Source organism: Lepisma saccharinum, chromosome 13 (assembly GCF_977018435.1).
Source record: "Lepisma saccharinum chromosome 13, izLepSacc3.1, whole genome shotgun sequence".
In the NCBI taxonomy this organism is placed as follows: domain Eukaryota; kingdom Metazoa; phylum Arthropoda; class Insecta; order Zygentoma; family Lepismatidae; genus Lepisma; species Lepisma saccharinum.
In genome coordinates this window covers 24,218,950-24,240,726 of record NC_139241.1, presented here as the reverse complement: position 1 = coordinate 24,240,726, position 21,777 = coordinate 24,218,950, and the positions used below count along the sequence as shown (strand labels likewise).

The window sequence follows — 21,777 nt, the reverse complement described above, 5'->3', positions numbered from 1 at the left end:
TATTGCATAAAACTAGAAAAAAATCAGTATTACATTTGTTGCAATACTCTCAGAAAGAAACAACGTCGATTTTCTAGTATTTCATTGTTGATGAGTCTACACAAAGGAAAAGTGGAGAGAGGAAACGAAAGGGAAGAATCGAGAGAAGAAAAGAGAAAGCAATAGGAGAAGAGGAAAAGTAAAGAAGGGAAGAAAATAGAGGACGGAGGAAGTGGATTGGAGAAGTAATAAGGAGAAAGGAAAAAGATGCGAGGAGAGATGTGGAAAATGGAGCAAAGAGGAGAGAAGAGAGGAAGGAAAGCGAGGTGATGGAAGAGGAGGAAAGGAGTTTGGAGAGGAGAGGAGGAGACGAGAAGAGGGGAGTGGAGAGTAGAGTAAAATAGAGAAAGAGAGAAGAACGAAAAGATGAGGAGAACAGTGCCGTGGAGTCGGAAATATAAGACAGGACAGGAGATAAGAGGAGTGGAGAAGAGTGGGATGGAGACAAGAGGCGAGAAAAGTAGGGAAGGCGGTATGAGATAAAAATAGAGGAGAAGGACGGGAGGGAAGAAGAAGTTAAGAACAGAAGGGACTGGAGACGAGAGGAGAGAAGGGGTAGTTGCAGAAAATACGTCTCGGCGTCAAGAACTGATGCATTGATAAAATTATCGACATGAAACATTCATTAACATTTTATAATGTATTGGAGAATGTATTAGATCGGTGCGAAATTCCTTTTGGCCGAGTTCAGAGCAAGATAAAATTTTCCACGTAAGATCTTTGATTTTGCCTGCGATTATACCACTAAAAACATGAAGGTAATTTTCATATTTATAAGAATTATCCAATTTTTCTCCTCTTCTCGGTTCGTTGAAATTGAGATTTTGTTATTTAACATTTCCCCTCCCCCCATCGTTAATTTCAAACTGAATCATTCCGTTTCATACGGCGTGGACAATGAACGCAATGGGATATGTCTAAAACGTACGAAAAGTTTCTGCCACCGGAGGGGTTTGAACCTACGACCATCAAATTATCAATCCTTAACGGTAACCACTGCCCCACAAGCTTTCACTCCTGAACACAGCTAGAAGGAGCTGACCAATGTGAAATGCAGATGCAACCCCCCTCCTACATGTCATGTGCAAAGAATACTTGTTTGTAACAAAGAAAACGAAGGCAATACGACTCGGCGAAAACATTTAATGGAGAATTGCACATGATGGTAACTTTTCAGTCGATGTTTGTGAAGGTATCTTTGCATTGAACTCGAGTGGAAAAAGGGGTAATATTAGTGTGTCCTGGTTGATTGATTGATTTAGTTTATTTTACTTCGCGTTTTGTGCCTCTTGGCTAATTTGCGAAGATGGGAATGAGTGATGAAATGATGAAATTGATGAATGGACATTCACAAACAACCAAGCCCGACCGGGATTCGAACCCGGCACCCTTGGCGTCGCAGCATAGTGTGTCCTGAATTGCCACAAATATAAATGGTTATTTCATTAATATTTGTCAATGTCTTTGAAGCAGACCACAGTTATCGTTAGAGTATCATAAGTCAAGATCTGATACGTGAAAATATCATTTTGTTCGTGTGTCAATTCATTTATTTGTTTATTTTTTTTAGTAAATTCCAGTTTTAGAACAATCTAGCCACTATACACTATTATTACAAACAATGTTGCCATGCTCTTGTTTAATAGAAGGATAAATATTTTTAAAAAGAAAAAGAAAGAACACCTCGTATGGGGGATCGAACCTAGGACCGCTTACAATACTCTCAAGAACTCTAACCAATACACTACTTTCTTAATTATTCTGTCGCCTCAATATTGTAAACGTTATCCTGCAAGGGGAAAAAAAAGTTCAATACTCTCATATTGCTCTGTACTTGTATAATTACTTTATACACATGCATTTGAAATCTTACTCTGAATTTATTTCTTCGTATTAGTATATCTAAGGTTGTGAATATATTTTATTTGTAATTTTATAACGGTTACATGAACATCTACGAAATAGTTCCTTATAACTTGGTATCTGTAAAGAGATACATTCAAGTTTTCAAATGATTTTAGACCACTAGATTTTGGCAAGGGATTAGGCCTCTGAGTGATCCGTGTCCAGTCATCATTGCTGAAAAAAACGTTTGAAAACTCTGTGGAATTTTCATTCTGAGATAAGTTGCCTTATTTGCTACATGTATGCGAACTACACTCTGTCCCACTTATCTCTGGAGCAGGTGAACGAAACAAGTATCTGAGCAGCGATGAACATATGAGAGGAACGGAATTGCATGGAGGGAGGAGATCCACTGCAGTTACCAGCCTTTCCAGCAGCGTGTACTGCCTCGCTCTGTCCACTCGATCCCCCTTCCCCTCTTTCCCCTTCTCTTCTGCTATGCGCGGCTTTGCACCTAGACATGCTGGGACAGAGCACAGTTAATTGTTTTCGCAAGAAGTATCTATGTGTGCCACACATTTAATTCTTTCTCACATGAAAAAAAATGTTGTCAATTTGCATTGAGGGGGTAGTTTCACAGTTACAAACTATTTTGGCCTTGATAAGAAGTTTAGTGTAAATAGTAATTTTGTTTATATTTTTTAAAAATATTTTAGGTCTATGGTTGAAATCCTCATATTTAGGGCTTGAACTCGTCACCTAAGAGGTTAAGGACCTCTGGTCCTGTCTTTGTGCGTGACCTTCTTTTTATTTTTTTATTCATTAGTTATCCTCATCCTCGCGATTAGCCAAAAGTAAAATAAGAAAAGTCCACCGTGATCGTGCGGTCTAAGGCGCTGTGCTTTGGACTCCGACTGCGGGACGGCATGTGTTCGAGTCCGCCGCGGTTCAGTCTCTGGGTTCTCGGCCTGTATATAGGACTGGTGGCAACCCACCATCGTGAGGAAATTGGGGAGCTACGAGTGAGTAGCGTAACCCGGTCTCGTAAATCTCCTAAGGGGGATGTTCCTGGGTAAACAAAAAATAGTCCATCAGACAATTCGATTATCGAAGGCGATAAAAAAACTTCCGGTTTGACAAAGTTTCCAATATAAGCTAGTGGAATACAGATTGTCTTCGAGCTTACGTTGTTATAAAGGAGCGGATTCAAAATGGATCACTTGAAATTTTTAAGTGTCAGAGAATTAAAGATACAATTTCTTCTTCGTACCTCGAAGAAATTGACCAGTTCCCGGAGACATTGAATGAAGATTTATGGAACAATAGAAATCTTTACTGAGACAATGTTGATCCTCTACCAATGGTTCCTTTTTTTTTTTTTAGTTGATGTTTCAAGTTCACTTTGTGCACAGTAAGGCTAATAGGGACTGGATCTACAGTTTAAAGTGGAATCTGAACCACTATGTGCCTCCACCGGGTATCGAACCCAATGGTTTCGTTGGTATATACATTAAAAAAGAAAGTTCATTCGCTTATAAATTAAGCTACAGATTTTATATATTAAAAAAGAAGTAAATAATAATAAATTCTTAAAGGTAAAAGGAAGATTAAATACACCGATGAAAAACAAAGATATTCTACTTAGCCTAATAGTTATAAAGTGCACATTTTATTTCTCATTAATAAAACCACAGATCAATTTTTACATAAACGTGTATTTTAAGTTCATTCTAATTTATGTTTGGCCACTTCTCATTCTTTATAATTATCATTCTAATTAATCATTAACATATATAGCTATGCCAGTTGATTTTTAATTCCACGAAAACGAAAAAAAAAACAGGCAATTCCACACATGATACGAATATGCAGGAAGTTGGATGATTCGGCAGGTTGAAATAAAGCTTACATTATTTACAAACATTCAAATACTCCGAAGCCTCCCGATGGCGTAGCTGTAACGTCGCTGCCGTGTAATCAAGGTGTCCCAGGATTCGATATCTGGTGGAGGCACAATGTGGCTTAAACTCTAGGTTGAGTCCCGAATAGCCTTACTGTGCATAAAGTGTACTTAAAACAAAAAAAACTGAAATGTACTCTGATTATATCAGAATGGATAATTTTTCGACATTGTGTATCCACTAGAACACAGCTCTCTTAATTGTTCTTTCTTCCACAGATAATAACATGCATGGTTGTAAAAATTTACATCTTTTAAATTTGTTATGCCAACATATGTGCATTAGAAAATTATAATTTAAAAACACTTAAATATTTCATCGGGTTTATTTAACGGCGATGAAGTGACGTGTCTAAGGCCTACTTTCTCATGTCGTGGTTCACAGCCTTTTTACATTACTGCCTGAATCCACTGAGTTTTCGTATCTGGTCTTCTGTCGAAAAAAGATTCACAGATACTTAAGAAAAATTATTCGTTCTGGACCTCATATTGCAACCAACAGCCACGCAATGATTGTCGTCTTTTCTGCAAGATATTACCCTAACATCTTTATAATCCATGTTAATCTTTCAAAACCAGAAGTAGGGTCCCGACCGTACCGAAAAGGAACGAAAATGTAAACATCAGGTGAATAACCACCATAATGGTTGAGGGTTCGACGTGCTGACCCCACGTCACCCCATCTGATTGAAGATCACTGGAAGGATTGTGGGAGGGAGACTGGCAGTCGGGAGATAGGCCAAGGCCCTGCGAGAGCTGTTGAGCCATGCGTTATTGTTATTATTAAAATAAGAAAAACAAGGGAATGAGGAAAAATTAATAAAAAAATATTTATCTATATTAAACAAACCATTCAATTATATTTTGTTTTTCATGGATCGGTTGCCCTACTACGCGGTAATCCCAGTAGGTATCTTACATGTTACACGATAAAGCATACTATATTACTATCCGAATATTCATTCAATAAGCATTTTTGTTTGCCAGGAATCACAAAGAACAGGACCGAGTCCTTAACCTCTTAGGTGACGAGTTCAAGCCCTAAATATGAGGATTTCAACCATAGACCTAAATTATTTTTAAAAAATATAAACAAAATTACTATTTACACTAAACTTCTTATCAAGGCCAAAATAGTTTGTAACTGTGAAACTACCCCCTCAATGCAAATTGACAACATTTTTTTTCATGTAAGAAAGAATTAAATGTGTGGCACACATAGATACTTCTTGCGAAAACAATTAACTGTGCTCTGTCCCAGAATGTCTAGGTGCAAAGCCGCGCATTGCAGAAGAGAAGGGGAAAGAGGGGAAGGCGGATCGAGTGGACAGAGCGAGGCAGTACACGCTGCTGGAAAGGCTGGTAACTGCAGTGGATCTCCTCCCTCCATGCAATTCCGTTCCTCTCATATGTTCATCGCTGCTCAGATACTTGTTTCGTTCACCTGCTCCAGAGATAAGTGGGACAGAGTGTAGTTCGCATACATGTAGCAAATAAGGCAACTTATCTCAGAATGAAAATTCCACAGAGTTTTCAAACGTTTGTTTCAGCAATGATGACTGGACACGGATCACTCATAGGCCTAATCCCTTGCCAAAATCTAGTGGTCTAAAATCATTTGAAAACTTGAATGTATCTCTTTACAGATACCAAGTTATAAGGAACTATTTCGTAGATGTTCATGTAACCGTTATAAAATTACAAATAAAATATATTCACAACCTTAGATATACTAATACGAAGAAATAAATTCAGAGTAAGATTTCAAATGCATGTGTATAAAGTAATTATACACGTACAGAGCAATATGAGAGTATTGAACTTTTTTTTTCCTTGCAGGATAACGTTTACAATATTGAGGCGACAGAATAATTAAGAAAGTAATGTATTGGTTAGAGTTCTTGAGAGTATTGTAAGCGGTCCTAGGTTCGATCCCCCATACGAGGTGTTCTTTCTTTTTCTTTTTAAAAATATTTATCCTTCTATTGAACAAGAGCATGGCAACATTGTTTGAAATAATAGTGTATAGTGGCTAGATTGTTCTAAAACTGGAATTTACTAAAAAAAATAAACAAATAAATGAATTGACACACGAACAAAAGGATATTTTCAAGTATCAGATCTTGACTTATGATACTCTAACGATAATTGTGGTCTGCTTCAAAGACATTGACAAATATTAATGAAATAACCATTTATATTTGTGGCAATTCAGGACACACTATGCGGCGACGCCAAGGGTGCCGAGTTCGAATCCCGGTCGGGCTTGGTTGTTTGTGAATGTCCATTCATCAATTTCATCATTTCATCACTCATTCCCATCTTCGCAAATTAGCCAAGAGGCACAAAACGCGAAGTAAAATAAACTAAATCAATCAATCAACCAGGACACACTAATATTACCCCTTTTTCCACTCGAGTTCAATGCAAAGATACCTTCACAAACATCGACTGAAAAGTTACCATCATGTGCAATTCTCCATTAAATGTTTTCGCCGAGTCGTATTGCCTTCGTTTTCTTTGTTACAAACAAGTATTCTTTGCACATGACATGTAGGAGGGGGGTTGCATCTGCATTTCACATTGGTCAGCTCCTTCTAGCTGTGTTCAGGAGTGAAAGCTTGTGGGGCAGTGGTTACCGTTAAGGATTGATAATTTGATGGTCGTAGGTTCAAACCCCTCCGGTGGCAGAAACTTTTCGTACGTTTTAGACATATCCCATTGCGTTCATTGTCCACGCCGTATGAAACGGAATGATTCAGTTTGAAATTAACGATGGGGGGAGGGGAAATGTTAAATAACAAAATCTCAATTTCAACGAACCGAGAAGAGGAGAAAAATTGGATAATTCTTATAAATATGAAAATTACCTTCATGTTTTTAGTGGTATAATCGCAGGTAAAATCAAAGATCTTACGTGGAAAATTTTATCTTGCTCTGAACTCGGCCAAAAGGAATTTCGCACCGATCTAATACATTCTCCAATACATTATAAAATGTTAATGAATGTTTCATGTCGATAATTTTATCAATGCATCAGTTCTTGACGCCGAGACGTATTTTCTGCAACTACCCCTTCTCTCCTCTCGTCTCCAGTCCCTTCTGTTCTTAACTTCTCCTTCTACTTCTCCTTCTTCCCTCCCGTCCTTCTCCTCTATTTTTATCTCATACCGCCTTCCCTACTTTTCTCGCCTCTTGTCTCCATCCCACTCTTCTCCACTCCTCTTATCTCCTGTCCTGTCTTATATTTCCGACTCCACGGCACTGTTCCCCTCATCTTTTCGTTCTTCTCTCTTTCTCTCTTTTACTCTACTCTCCACTCCCCTCTTCTCGTCTCCTCCTCTCCTCTCCAAACTCCTTTCCTCCTCTTCCATCACCTTGCTTTCCTTCTTCTCTTCTCTCCTCTTTGCTCCATTTTCCACATCTCCCCTCGCATCTTTTTCCTTTCTCCTTATTACTTCTCCTATCCACTTCCTCCGTCCTCTATTTTCTTCCCTTCTTTACTTTTCCTCTTCTCCTATTGCTTTCTCTTTTCTCCTCTCGTTTCTTCCCTTTCGTTTCCTCTCTCCACTTTTCCTTTGTGTAGACTTATCAACAATGAAATACTAGAAAATCGACGTTGTTTCTTTCTGAGAGTATTGCAACAAATGTAATACTGATTTTTTTCTAGTTTTATGCAATAATATTTGGATATCTTTCTTTCGCGTATTTTATAAATACCTAATGTGTATGTGGCAACCCTGAAATTGAACCTAACTCTACATGCAACCCACCAACGCCTTGTGAAAATTGGGTTGCCTAGTTTAAAATGTCGTTGTCCTAAAACTTTTGAGAGACACTGTACAATTTCAAACAATTTCTCACCAAGTAACAAATGAAAGATTCTATCAATTGGTAGACATGAGGATGAATAATGAAATAATGATGATGATGATGAGACAAACACAATGGTACACCCATTCACTCTGCTACGGAGGCCGACTACATTTTACATTTTTCAAATAGTCATATCTTGAAAGAGAATATGAATTTCTGTTGTTAATAGGACTGTTTTCAGATACATACAAAATATAGATGTAGCATAGGCCTATATGTATTCACGGCATTGTTAATTATCATCTAGTAATTGTCATTTGGTGTAAATTAAAATTTTAAGATTGAATAAAATCCGTCCAAAAAATAGCCGACCAAACAGTTGACTAATTCGAAAAAAAAATACTGAGTAGGCTACACTAACTCTTCGACAATACTTTTCTATGCCATTAAATAGATTCACGCTGTTAAGCCCACCATAGGTGCATGGCGTTCCTCGTCCCGTCCATCCTTACCCGGCTGCGTATTGGACACAGCCGTCTAACCTATGGTCACTTGCTGCAAGGGATGGACCCTCCGATGTGTCGTGTTTTTAATAGTGTTGCCGACGGGACGAGACGGGACAGGCTTTTAAAAATTCGAGACGAGACGAGATTGATCATGTGTCCTGAGGCAAACGAATATTTTCGAGACGAGACAGCATTTCACAGCATTCCCACGAGACGAGACAGGTCAAAGTCTCGTCTCGTGGGCAACGCTAGTTTTTAATGTCGTTTTAAGTATTCGCCATATTATTTTTGAATGTGCCGATTTTGCTTCCCTCGGACAGACTTTTAATCTTCCCAGCTGCTTGTCATCCCTGTTGGGCGATGGCAACTGTGTTTAATGAAATGTTTTTAGAGCTGGTGTCTTCCACTGTCTTTGAGAAAGCTTTTAGTATATTCTGACTTTATAATGTGTTGTGTGTGTCTTGTGCAAGTTCCATTACAACCTTCCACTTTTACTTCTTCCCAAAGGGCTTTCTAAACCCCTTGTTTGAAGTTTTTAAAGTTAGAATTTTAGGTAAGGGGATGTTACCCAACATACATCGAAGAGTGCAAAATGGCCTAAAATGCAGACGCACACAAAACCTTTCATTCAATCAATCAGTCAACTAAATATTCCTGTAAAATGTGTAAAGTAAATCTTTTGAGATTATTGTTTGTGAAATGTAGACTACAAATTTTTAGGAACATCAATCAATCAAGCGATATCGATACCAATTAAACTTCGATTAATAGTAAAAATATGTCGACCAGCATCTTGCTTATCATCAGCCGAAGGCAAAGTAAGTTGCGGATAAAAATAATCAACTAAATCTGTGGTTAAACTACACTAAATATCAAGCAATAACTAAGGTCGACTAAAATTTCGATTTAAATTAGTCGAAAAGGTGGTGAACTAAAATTGCGTCAGCAAATTAACTCAATTAATGGAAAAGTAGTCTACTAAAATACACGATAAACGTTACCTAATATTAGTCACAAAAGTAATGAACTGAATCTTGGATTAATAAGTCTACAACGTAGTACTAAAACATACTTTTGTTTCATTAAATTGATTAAATTAAGCACACACAGCAGATGTACTACGTACTACATGCTTTTGTTTGTTTACAATTCGGTTCACAAGTGCTAACCGGACTTTATGAAGGCACACGTTCTGGTTTGGTATTTCTTCCGAGGGCATTCCCCAAGTTCAAAGTCTTTCCGCGTCCTTCCTCGGAGAAAGGAGGAAAGAAGAGCGGGGGAGAGAAATAAATGTGATCTCTTCATGTTTTTTTTAAGGGTCACGTGTCTAGCGTGTCCTGAATGCACGTCATGGCCCGTAAGTGTGTCACAGCGTTTTTACCTTCCAGGAGAGAAGAGAGAGACAGAGAGAGTTAGAACTGTAGTTCACAGCCGTTCGCTTGTTTTTCCTCTCTTTTCCCTTGGTCGCCGCTTCTTGGTACGAGAGTGAAAGGGCCTCAGTCTTGAATGCTTCGTTGTCTGTTACAGCTGATCGCTACAGTTACCTGAGGTGAGTACAAGGTCCTTTGCGATACCTGTTCTTCGCTGTTGTCTGCCTGCGCTCTCACGGAACGCTGACGGCACCGGGAATCCTCGTCAGATGAGCATGCGTATGTGACTATATTACTTGTTTATCGTGTTTAATATCTGTGTTTGGCGGTTCTAGCTACGAATCGTTAAAGCGGGTAATTCTGTGCAAGGCCAGTCATCGAGCAGTCCGTTGGTAGAGGATGAAGCCATCGGCCTTCCCTTCTATCATTAATGAAGTCATTTCTCAGTGAAGTCTTCCTCATCCCAAGAAGTCTCTGGATAGTGTTATCGCTTTCACTCTACAGTTGTAAGCAAGAGGCCCCGAGTTTGACCCCGGTAAAGGCACATTGCGCCGTGATTCCGATTTCCACTATCAACTGTAGGCTCAGTCTCGATTAGCCTATTCAAGCATAAAGTGAACTATTTTCTTTCTCATCCTAGGTTCAAATCCTGGATGAAGGCTAGACTTTTTTTTTTTAAAAATGTATGTTCTTTCATATAAAACAATTTATTTTGCAGTAAGTGCTGGAATTGCCTAATGTTCTCTGTTTCGCACAAGTAGACACTGCGAAGTATGCTCTTGTACATCCTTTCCAACGTTTACAGCGAAATTCCATTCACGCAGTTCTGAATGTTCACTTATAATTCCTGAAAATTGTGTGCATTCGACATCTTCAGGTATCCCCCCCAAAAATCTATAAAACCAGTTGGCCACAACCTTCTTGAGATCAGTCGCCCTGGAAAACACTCTTTCAAGTAAGTTGTAGAAGAAAGGAGAAATCAAGTACATGCATTTCCCCAGAAGATTGGGTAAATTTTTGAACACCCCATATTTCAACAAGTAACAATTCATTCTCATTGTCACAACTAGCCCAGATAGATGGAAAGGCGGAGCAAAATAAATAAAAATAAAAAATACTTCCTCGTCCTCAATTATAGTCGCATCGAGGCACAATGTCCCACTCACACTTTAAACTCTAGATCTAGTTCCGATTAGTAAACCTTAAAAAATAAGTTTTGCCATATTTTTGCCATTCAAGCGTATGGTGCTTAATTTTGAAAAAACAAAGCAAAGATGAGTAATTTAGAAGGAAACCAATATTACTACCACGAGAGGAGACCGCGATCGGTCTCTTCCATGCGCACTTCACAGCGTTGTGAAGTTCACTTTCAATCTGCCCAAGAAAGATCCCGGGTTCGAGGTCCGCACGAAATAATTAGTCGCGATGATTTATCTGAGGTTAACGTGTTGGGGTGACGTGTAGAAATTATTCATTAACGTGTAGAAGTTGTAAAATAAGCTTTTCTATTCTCGCAATGATTCTCCGTATACAAGTAACCATATTTGTTGATATGAACAATTAACGTTCGCAAATATTTGCCACACTGTTGATTTCATGCTTGGAGAGCATGGATCGTGTAAGATTGGCGGAAGAGAATGTGGTAAGTTTGGCAACAATGCATCGATAGTAAAATTGCAGGATACGAAAATGGCGTCTTCGATGAAGAACGTTTGCCGTTAAAGTGCTACGAAAACAAGATTTTTTATCGGTTCGTTATCACAATTAGCGCAAAATTGATTGATTGATTGATTTAGTTTATTTTACTTCGCGTTTTGTGCTTCTTGGCTAATTTGCGAAGATGGGGATGAGTGATGAAATGATGAAATTGATGATGGACATTCACAAACAACCAAGCCCGACCGGGATTCAAACCCGGGACCCTTGGCGTCGCAGCGCGATGTGCTAACCACTCGGCCACAGGGTCGGGCCATTAGCGCAAAACTATTCACGGATAGCCCCACTGACCATTCTCGGTAAGGTTAGGTTAGATTAAGCACACATAGTTAAAATTTGGGGTCGTAAAACAATGCACGGGTAGCCCCAAAAACCATTGACGGATAGCCCCACGAACCATTCACGGTATGGTTAGGTTAGGCAAGCATAGTTAAAATTTGGGGTCGTAGTAATGTCAGAAATATATATTTAGTTCCTTAAGTATTGGAAACCCAAAATCTTGATATAAATAATGAGCAATCGTGCATTGTCGGTTGCGATCACGGACACTCTTATTTTGTAATTTCTACAGGTGACCCCCAAATTTTAACTTCAAATTCGTAATTAGGAGGCCTCAATTAGTGAGTATGCGAAATATTACAAAAATCGGGGAGGTGTCCGGTATTGTAAATTCGCTCCAAAGCCCTAATTCTACCATTGACTGACTCACTGACATAAATATTCTTCATGAAGGAAGCCCCGGAGGCAGAAAATGCTCCATTACGACCCTCCACGAAATTGTCCCAAAACACAAGAACATTTTTGACGCAGATGTGAAAGGCATATGGATGATGACTTTAAAGTCACATATTGCAAGAGGGGCAGCGAAGGTACAGATATAGAATCTTCCCTGTGAAAGAACTTTCTAGAGTCTAGAGAAGAGAATGTTCTAAATACTTGCCGATACTTGACTTCTCCTTATAAATAAGATGAACAAATGTTGTTCATGTTCTGTGAATTTATCCTTCACCAAAGATGTGATCAAAATAATATCTGCTGTCTACATTTTCACTCTTCACTGCAAACAAATTACACAAAATAGTTTTACCTAATGCCAAGGGGGCTGACGGCAGTTCCGGGGGAGGAAGGTCTGATGGCAGTTCCAGGCCCCTGCCTAGCTACGGGCCTGGTTTTATAGCGAGAATGTCATTTCTGAAGTATTCTTGTTCACTTAACAAAAAAATCATAAATTATTTCACTCAACACATTACAGGAGGAAGGAGATTCTAAATCTTGTGCATTAGATTTGGATGTGATGAAACCAAAATAAAATACATATCTTGGAATCTTATTTTGTTATTTTCTTCCTCCAAAAAGTCAAAAATAGTTTCTGGGGAGTTTGGACACACCCATTTAATATATTTATGACACATTTTTAGAAATACGTATTTATGTATACATATAGAAATACTTCGTATCCGAGAACACTTCCGTCAACGGTAGCATTAGTCACTATAAAAAGTCAACAGTGGATAAATTTCAAATAACGGCTGAACGAACATAGTGTTCATGGACTGTTCCAGGAAGTTACTCTGGGAGCCAAGTTCAAGAGTGTTGCCAAACTGCAGTAGTACGTGAATTGGCAATGACAACACCACGGAAACTAAAACGCATTAATTCTGCATTCTGCGAAAGAAATTCATGTGATGAAGAAGCAAAATTGGATGGTGGGAAATAGCCTAAAGAAATTTCGATACTTTGACGTAACAATGTGTACCTTCCGGCACTTGCATTGTTGTAAAAAGTACAACAATGTATGGGGGTTATTCCTGAGTAAACAAAAAATGATCGATCGGACAATTCGATTATTGATGGCGGGGAAAGAACTTCCGGTTTGGCGAATTTTCCAATGTAAACAAGTGGAATACAGTTCGTCACCGAGCTTATTTTCTTATAAACGATCGGAAACAAAATGGATCACTTGAAATTTTTGAGTGATATAGAGAAACAAAGCATTGGCAATTTTCCGGATCCTATGGATGCAGATATAAGGAACAATACTAATATTTTTCAAGGCAATGTTGATCTTCTACCATCAGTTTCGTTTTTGAAAAGACTTCTCCAGGTTGAAATGAAGCTTCCATTAATTATAAACATCGAAATACTTCGATTACAACAGTAAAAGATATAATAATAAATACTACGGTTAAAATTATTGTTATACACTAATAATATATACCTAATTAAATAAAGTTTTTTTGGAATTTTATTATTATTGGTGTTGTTCATTATTATCATGCTATTCGATCCACAAGCCGAGTGAATATCCAGCACAACTATTTTCCATTAATACTTTTACATTTCATAGTTACTACACTGAATGCACAGTTATTGTATTTTGTTATTAACTTTTGCAAGTGTCGTTCAAGAAAGGACTTTAGAAGTTAGAAAACATACTCACAAAGTATATATTGTATGATGTAATCTAAAAATTATAATTTTTCGAATTCTGAAAACTGTGGAATCATATTTATTCTTTGGATTAAATTGTAGAATATGAGAATATAACCTGGTTCTTGTATTTTTCATTCTTTTTTCGATCTAATGCATATTTTACATTGATTACTCTGTACTAACCAAGTGAACTTTATTTCTGTTATTAACAATAAAAATAACAAACTTTCTGCTTTCTTGCAACTTGAAATGAAGGATGCCAATTTCCAGGGAGGGGGAGGAGGGGTCGACGACTGACCTACAGATGCGCGTTGAGAGATCGCTTATCAACAACCAAAAGGCATATGCGTTATATTATGATTATAAATAGTTCCAACTTTTAACTTTAGTCAACACATGTGCGTTAGACAATTACAATTTTCGAAACACGTAAAATATCTTCCTTTGATTTGATGAAGTGCCGACCGCAGAGCCTACTCCCTCGTGTTTGGGTCCAATCTTTTCGCTTTACTGTCTAAATCCACTGATTTTTCCGCATCGGGTCTGTCTGAAAACGATTCATAGATACCTGAGAACAATTGTTTCTTCCCTATCTCATGTTGAAACCAAAAGCCACATAAATATTGTCGCCTTTTCGGAAGACACCCTTGAATTAAATGTTATTCTTTTCAAAACCGGAAGTGCAGTCCCCGCCAGCGCCAAGGAAGCACAGAAATGTAAACATCCGTTGAATAGCGCCCATAATTTTTTAAAGTAAAATGAAAAGCTTGGTCACCAACAATGGATTCCACCAACATATTCATTTGTTGGTCCTTCCTCATAGTTACTGCTAAATATGTGGTTTTATTAGTCACTCGTTTAGTTGCAACAGAAGAATGAAGCAGTGAATGTGTCTCTGTTGTACTTCAGTAGAGATTAGAAATATCTTGCCTAAAACTTGTCTGAAAGATTTTACAGTATATTTTGTTTCATCTTTTGATTTTATTCAATGATTACTAGTATTCATGATTGATAGAATTAGTGTAGAAAGCATTGATAAATATTAAGAAAATTAAAAAAAAACTTTTATTGAAGAATTACAATTGATATTACGCAAATGAGAATATTGTAATAGTGAGTGTTGTAAAAAATACAACTAGCGAGTACTCATGTGACAGAATTAAGCGGGAGTGCCGGAAGGTTAAAGTTTCCACTTCCGCGTTCTATCTCTTATTTAAACAATTACTCATTTTTCCCGATCACGAGTCTTCAAAATATTATTGTACGGTTTAATTGTTTGCTTTGCAATAACAAATTTCATCTCTCGGCAAATGCGCACCAAAAGAAAATGAAAAGACAATTAAAAATCGTCATTCTTGGATATAAAAAAAATAGTCCGGGAGACCGGGACAGGGATGTCGATTCCGGGAGAGAGAGAGACAGGGAGTTTGATTCAGGGAGACATGGACAGGGAGTTTGAATCCGGGAGACAGGGACAGGGAGTTTGATTCCGGAAGACAGGGGCAGGGAGTTCGATTCCGGGAGACTCCCGGTCATCCCGGGAGGATTGGCAAGCCTACCCATGCTCAGGCCGGGATTCGATCCTGAGATACCTGCCCTCGTAGCCAAGGAGTCCTGCATAGACTGAATAAAAATAATATATGAAAAAATATAATTAAAATGATTTAACTTTTCCTAAAAGTTATAACTCAAATTGCATGTGAGGGAGCTGACGATAATGTTAGTCTTGGACTTCCACATGTATAAATCTGGGGCTGCACATACACAATGTCATTTCCACAAATAATACTGGAGAATTCTACTCTCTGCCTATCCTGCTGTACAGTGCCATCTTCATTTAACTTCAATATGAATCTACTAGCAAGAAAAGCTCTTCATTCTCTTCTCAGTGAAGACCGTTCTTTTCTATCGCATGAGTACCCTTACGATCCACATGCGTCAAAATAAAAACTTCTTCAGGTTTATATAGCAACTATACTATTGTTGTACGAGAAATAATAACGTACATTGTTGCGCACGCCATAAACATGCCCAACCAGCCTAGTGTGAACAGACCTCGTTATTTACAAAGACTGCTCTTCTAGAACAGCTCACGACTCTTTTGCTTTCATGAGCAACAAAAGTCAATGTTTCAAGTAATTCACTACGAAATGAACATGCTTGTACAGTGTACACGACACGTTCCTTTCTCGTGAAGGGAAAAACGATGACCACAGAGTTACTCATTCTCCGAACAAATCGCTTTCACAAGCTTTCATCTTTTGCTTGTGGTTACAAACTGCCGAATTAGGAATTGTTGGCTCCATATCACACGACACTGTTGCAATGATCCATTCAGAATACTTCCACATCGAAGTCGTAATATTATAAGACCAGAACGGACAACAGAATTCAATAAGAAGTCAATAATGTATTGAAGAAAGTGGAAGATATTAATCAACATGTTGGAACAATATAATAGTACCTGAACTCAACAACTTTGGCTAGAAATTGCAAAAGACAAGGGCGTTCTCGATGGTGAATTGTTAATGTTGTCATCTTGTAATCAAGGATTCCCGGGTTCGGTACCCTGTGGAGGAACGTGCTAGTTAGGATCCCACTTTAGACTGTAGGTCCAGTCACGATTAGCCTATCTGTGCATAAAGTGGACTTTAAACAAAGACTTTAATGAAAGTATGAGACGAGAAGTTAAAGGATTCAATTTACTAGGGAATGCCAAAAGAATAATAAATTGGAAAGTTGTGATTGCTACAACAACTGTTTTGAGCATTATCATTGGCTGGTAGCTTTGTGGAGTCTGTGGAATGCGTTCGTTGTTAGGTTACGCTTGTTGGGTTTGGTTCACTTAGCGGAAGAAGACGACGAAAAATAGTTGTTGCAGCAATACCGACAAAATTGGAAAGTAGTAAATATGTAGGGTTTGTAATACACGGAGACAACGTAATCGATATTAACAACATGGCTACCACTGTCATATGCAGGAGAGGTGGAGCTGATGGAATACAACCCATCTCGAAATTTTTCATAAAATCAAAATTTTAAAATCAAAGCAATAAAGAACTCAAAAAAAGAACAGTTGTAAATGCAAACGCCACTTAAAATTACCCTCGTTTACCAATTTTCTCCTTATACAACTTTTAAAACGAAGGTGAAAAGTTATAATTGTGATACTTTAATGTGTAACGTACCTCCTGCCTAGAAAGCAACAGTAATATCTACTTTTCCATTTCCAGCCCCGTCAGAAAATAATTCCTCAGTATCTTAGTGATTGCGACAATTGTGAGCTTAACAATGAGCGTTACGTAAGTGAAATTACAATTCCAATTGTTGAAGGAAATGCCTTAAATTTTTCTTCACAATACTAACACATTTCTGTCAAGTTAGGATTCTCAGATATTCCAGAAAAAACTACGGAACAAGTATTTTTTTAAAATGAGCACAAGATTATGAAGGCGGATCCACGGTGAGAGTTAAAGAGGCGATCGCCCCACCCAACTGTCCGTTTATTTTTGTTCCTTTTTAAAATATATGCGTTACCCCCACACCCCCTATACGCCTTCATGGCGTGGTGCTATGCACAGGGGAACACTTTACCTTTTTTTTTTTTACCTTTTTGCCTAATATTTTTGAAGACTCAATGTTCTGTCTTTTCTCACTAAGTTTAACAGGATGGAAGGTGATTTTTAAAGTTTAGTTTAAACCCACTTTATGCTAAAGGTAAGGCTAGTGGGAAGTGGACCTTTAGTTCATATTTGTATTGATTGATTGATTTAGTTTATTTTGCTTCGGGTTTTCTTTCACTTTTGGCTAATCGCGACAATGATGATGATATGATGAAATTGATGAAGGGACACTCGTAAAGAACACCCAAGCCCAGGTTAGGATTCGAACCTGGGACCACTCCGAGCTTGAATTTGGAATCCGAACCATACAATGTGCTCCCTCTGGGAAATCGAGCCCGGCATCCCCTTCAGTTTACCGTGGCAATGCAATATTATGCAATTCTAACAACATACAATAATAACTACATATTCCAGCATTCAACCAGGAGCGGATCCAGGGAGAGGGCGCGATACGGGCGATCACCCATACCAGGTTTTTGGATATATTATTGTGCCTAATATTTCTGAAGGAATTTTGTCTTATCGCCAAGTTTAACAGGCTAGAGAATATATTTAAATTTTGATTTAAGTTCGCTTTATGCTCACGATAAGTTAATCTGCAGTTTAAATTTGGGTCCGAACCACTATTCAATGTTCCTCCGAAGGGAATCGAACAGAGACTAGGTTTTTGTTTTCTTTGGTTATTCACGTTACTCCTCACATCTGAGCGTTGAGTTTGCCGTACCAACGTGTAGAATTATGATAACGACATACAATAATAACAATCCACTTCAATGCTGGACCCCTAATTTTGCAAAACTACACTCCAATCTCTAAAACATGGAAGTGTGCTTGGTTCCTGCGTGCAGTACGATATATTGTTCACATACAACAGTCCAAGTGCATGTTAGAATTGATTCTCCGGTTAGGTGAGGTATCCGACTGAAATTCGCCCCTCAAAACTGTAACTTCTGGATTCACCACTTATATTGCGTCGCACTAGAAGTTATGTTGAAGCGTGACAAGCAGTAGGCCGAAACCGACATGTCCATCGAGTCTGAACTTCAGTCGTGATTACACGTTGATGCAAGCCACTTTGCGAATTAAGTTCACTGGCGTAGTAATTTCACTTCGGAGGGTAGAATTTGAGGGGTTATACAAATTGTATATGTTACTAGCCAGAAAAATAAACTGAGGCGGATAGAAACATTCCCGGCAGTGATAAAAATAAGTTTATTTCGCCGAGGATAAAATTGCTTGTGGGGGAGGGGGGAACCCCTGGCATCCCCCCGTTAATTCGCACACTGATGCAAGAAGGGTTGTTAAAGGTTCAGGAAGCCATAAATTCCAATGGGTTCTATTGGGTTCCTCTGCAGTGCCAGAACCTTTTTTTCTCGCACAATTTAAATTCGGTCCAAGTTGCGTATTGTTTCATTAAGAAAAGGTTACTGGATCGTATTTTAATTGATCCTGGAATAAAGGTTCCTACATGGAATTTAAATTGTTTCGGGAAAAAGGTTCCCGCCCGAACCGTATTTGAATTCATCCGGGAAAAATGTTCCCGGACCGTATTTAAATTCATTCAGAAAAAAGTTTCCTGGACCGTATTTAAATTCATTCAGAAAAAAAGTACCTGGACCGTATTCAAATTCATTCAGAAAAAAGTTTCCTGGATCGTATTTAAATCATTCAGAAAAAAGTTTCCTGGACCGTATTTAAATTCATTCAGAAAAAAAGTTTCCTGGATCGTATTTAAATTCATTCAGAAAAAAAGTACCTGGACCGTATTCAAATTCATTCAGAAAAAAGTTTCCTGGATCGTATTTAAATCATTCAGAAAAACGTTTCCTGGACCGTATTTAAATTCATTCAGAAAAAAAGGTTCCTGGATCGTATTTAAATTCATTCAGAAAAAAGTTCCTGGACCGTATTTAAATTCATTCGGAAAAAAAGGTTCCTGGACCGTATTTAAATTCATTCAGAAAAAAGGTACCTGGACCGTATTTAAATTCATTCAGAAAGAAAGGTACCTGGACCGTATTTAAATTCATTCAGAAAAAAAGGTTCCTGGACCGTATTTAAATTCATTCAGAAAAAAAGGTTCCTGGACCGTATTTAAATTCATTCAGAAAAAAAGTTTCCTGGATCGTATTTAAATTCATTCAGAAAAAAATTTCCTGGACCATATTTAAATTCATTCAGAAAAAAAGTTTCCTGGATCCTATTTAAATTCATTCAGAAAAAAATGTTCCTGGACCGTATTTAAATTCATTCAGAAAAAAAGTTTCCTGGATCGTATATAAATTCATTCAGAAAAAAAGTTTCCTGGACCGTATTTAAATTCATTCAGAAAAAAAGTTTCCTGGATCGTATTTAAATTCATTCAGAAAAAAAGGTTCCTGGACCGTATTTAAATTCATTCAGAAAAAAGTTCCTGGACCGTATTTAAATTCATTCAGAAAAAAGGTACCTGGACCGTATTTAAATTCATTCAGAAAGAAAGGTACCTGGACCGTATTTAAATTCATTCAGAAAAAAAGGTTCCTGGACCATATTTAAATTCATTCAGAAAAAAAGGTTCCTGGATCGTATTTAAATTCATTCAGAAAAAAAGTTTCCTGGACCGTATTTAAATTCATTCAGAAAAAAAGTTTCCTGGATCGTATTTAAATTCATTCAGAAAAAAAGGTTCCTGGACCGTATTTAAATTCATTCAGAAAAAAAGGTTCCTGGACCGTATTTAAATTCATTCAGAAAAAAATGTTTCCTGGATCGTATTTAAATTCATTCAGAAAAAACGTTTCCTGGACCGTATTTAAATTCATTCAGAAAAAAAGTATCCTGGATCGTATTTAAATTCATTCAGAAAAAAAGGTTCCTGGACCGTATTTAAATTCATTCAGAAAAAAGGTACCTGGACCGTATTTAAATTCATTCAGAAAGAAAGGTACCTGGACCGTATTTAAATTCATTCAGAAAAAAAGGTTCCTGGACCGTATTTAAATTCATTCAGAAAAAAAGGTTCCTGGACCGTATTTAAATTCATTCAGAAAAAAAGTTTCCTGGATCGTATTTAAATTCATTCAGAAAAAAATTTCCTGGACCATATTTAAATTCATTCAGAAAAAAAGTTTCCTGGATCCTATTTAAATTCATTCAGAAAAAAATGTTCCTGGACCGTATTTAAATTCATTCAGAAAAAAAGTTTCCTGGATCGTATATAAATTCATTCAGAAAAAAAGTTTCCTGGACCGTATTTAAATTCATTCAGAAAAAAAGTTTCCTGGATCGTATTTAAATTCATTCAGAAAAAAAGGTTCCTGGACCGTATTTAAATTCATTCAGAAAAAAGTTCCTGGACCGTATTTAAATTCATTCAGAAAAAAGGTACCTGGACCGTATTTAAATTCATTCAGAAAGAAAGGTACCTGGACCGTATTTAAATTCATTCAGAAAGAAAGGTACATGGACCGTATTTAAATTCATTCAGAAAAAAAGGTTCCTGGATCGTATTTAAATTCATTCAGAAAAAAAGTTTCCTGGACCGTATTTAAATTCATTCAGAAAAAAAGTTTCCTGGATCGTATTTAAATTCATTCAGAAAAAAAGGTTCCTGGACCGTATTTAAATTCATTCAGAAAAAAATGTTTCCTGGATCGTATTTAAATTCATTCAGAAAAAACGTTTCCTGGACCGTATTTAAATTCATTCAGAAAAAAAGTTTCCTGGATCGTATTTAAATTCATTCAGAAAAAAAGGTTCCTGGACCGTATTTAAATTCATTCAGAAAAAAAGTTTCTTGGATCGTATTTAAATTCATTCAGAAAAAAGGTTCCTGGACCGTATTTAAATTCATTCAGAAAAAAAGTTTCCTGGATCCTATTTAAATTCATTCAGAAAAAAAGTTTCCTGGACCGTATTTAAATTCATTCAGAAAAAAAGTTTCCTGGATCGTATTTAAATTCATTCAGAAAAAAAGTTTCCTGGACCGTATTTAAATTCATTCAGAAAAAAAGTTTCCTGGATCGTATTTAAATTCATTCAGAAAAAAAGGTTCCTGGACCGTATTTAAATTCATTCAGAAAAAAAGGTTCCTCGACCGTATTTAAATTCATTCAGAAAAAAATGTTTCCTGGATCGTATTTAAATTCATTCAGAAAAAACGTTTCCTGGACCGTATTTAAATTCATTCAGAAAAAGTTTCCTGGATCGTATTTAAATTCATTCAGAAAAAAAGGTTCCTGGACCGTATTTAAATTCATTCAGAAAAAAAGTTTCCTGGATCGTATTTAAATTCATTCAGAAAAAAAGGTTCCTGGACCGTATTTAAATTCATTCAGAAAAAAAGTTGCCTGGATCCTATTTAAATTCATTCAGAAAAAAAGTTTCCTGGACCGTATTTAAATTCATTCAGAAAAAAAGTTTCCTGGATCGTATTTAAATTCATTCAGAAAAAAAGTTTCCTGGACCGTATTTAAATTCATTCAGAA

At 37.2% G+C, this 21,777-nt stretch overlaps 2 protein-coding genes across 4 annotated transcripts in view; one reads left to right on the top strand and one right to left on the bottom strand.

Moving 5' to 3' along the window:
- LOC145996901 (estradiol 17-beta-dehydrogenase 11-like) overlaps window positions 1-21,777 on the bottom strand; it is a 243,368-nt gene that overhangs the window by 116,464 nt on the left and 105,127 nt on the right. The gene's annotated exons all lie outside the window — the stretch shown is intronic.
- Window positions 9,610-21,777, top strand: part of LOC145996902 (estradiol 17-beta-dehydrogenase 11-like) — a 58,115-nt gene continuing 45,947 nt past the window's right edge. The window contains exon 1 of one of the 2 annotated variants that reach the window (XM_083133465.1): window positions 9,610-9,715. The gene's annotated coding sequence lies outside the window, so the exon portion shown is untranslated. Of the gene's footprint in view, window positions 9,716-9,751; window positions 9,816-21,777 lie in introns of those variants that run through there. The other variant, XM_083133466.1, reaches the window with a different exon arrangement.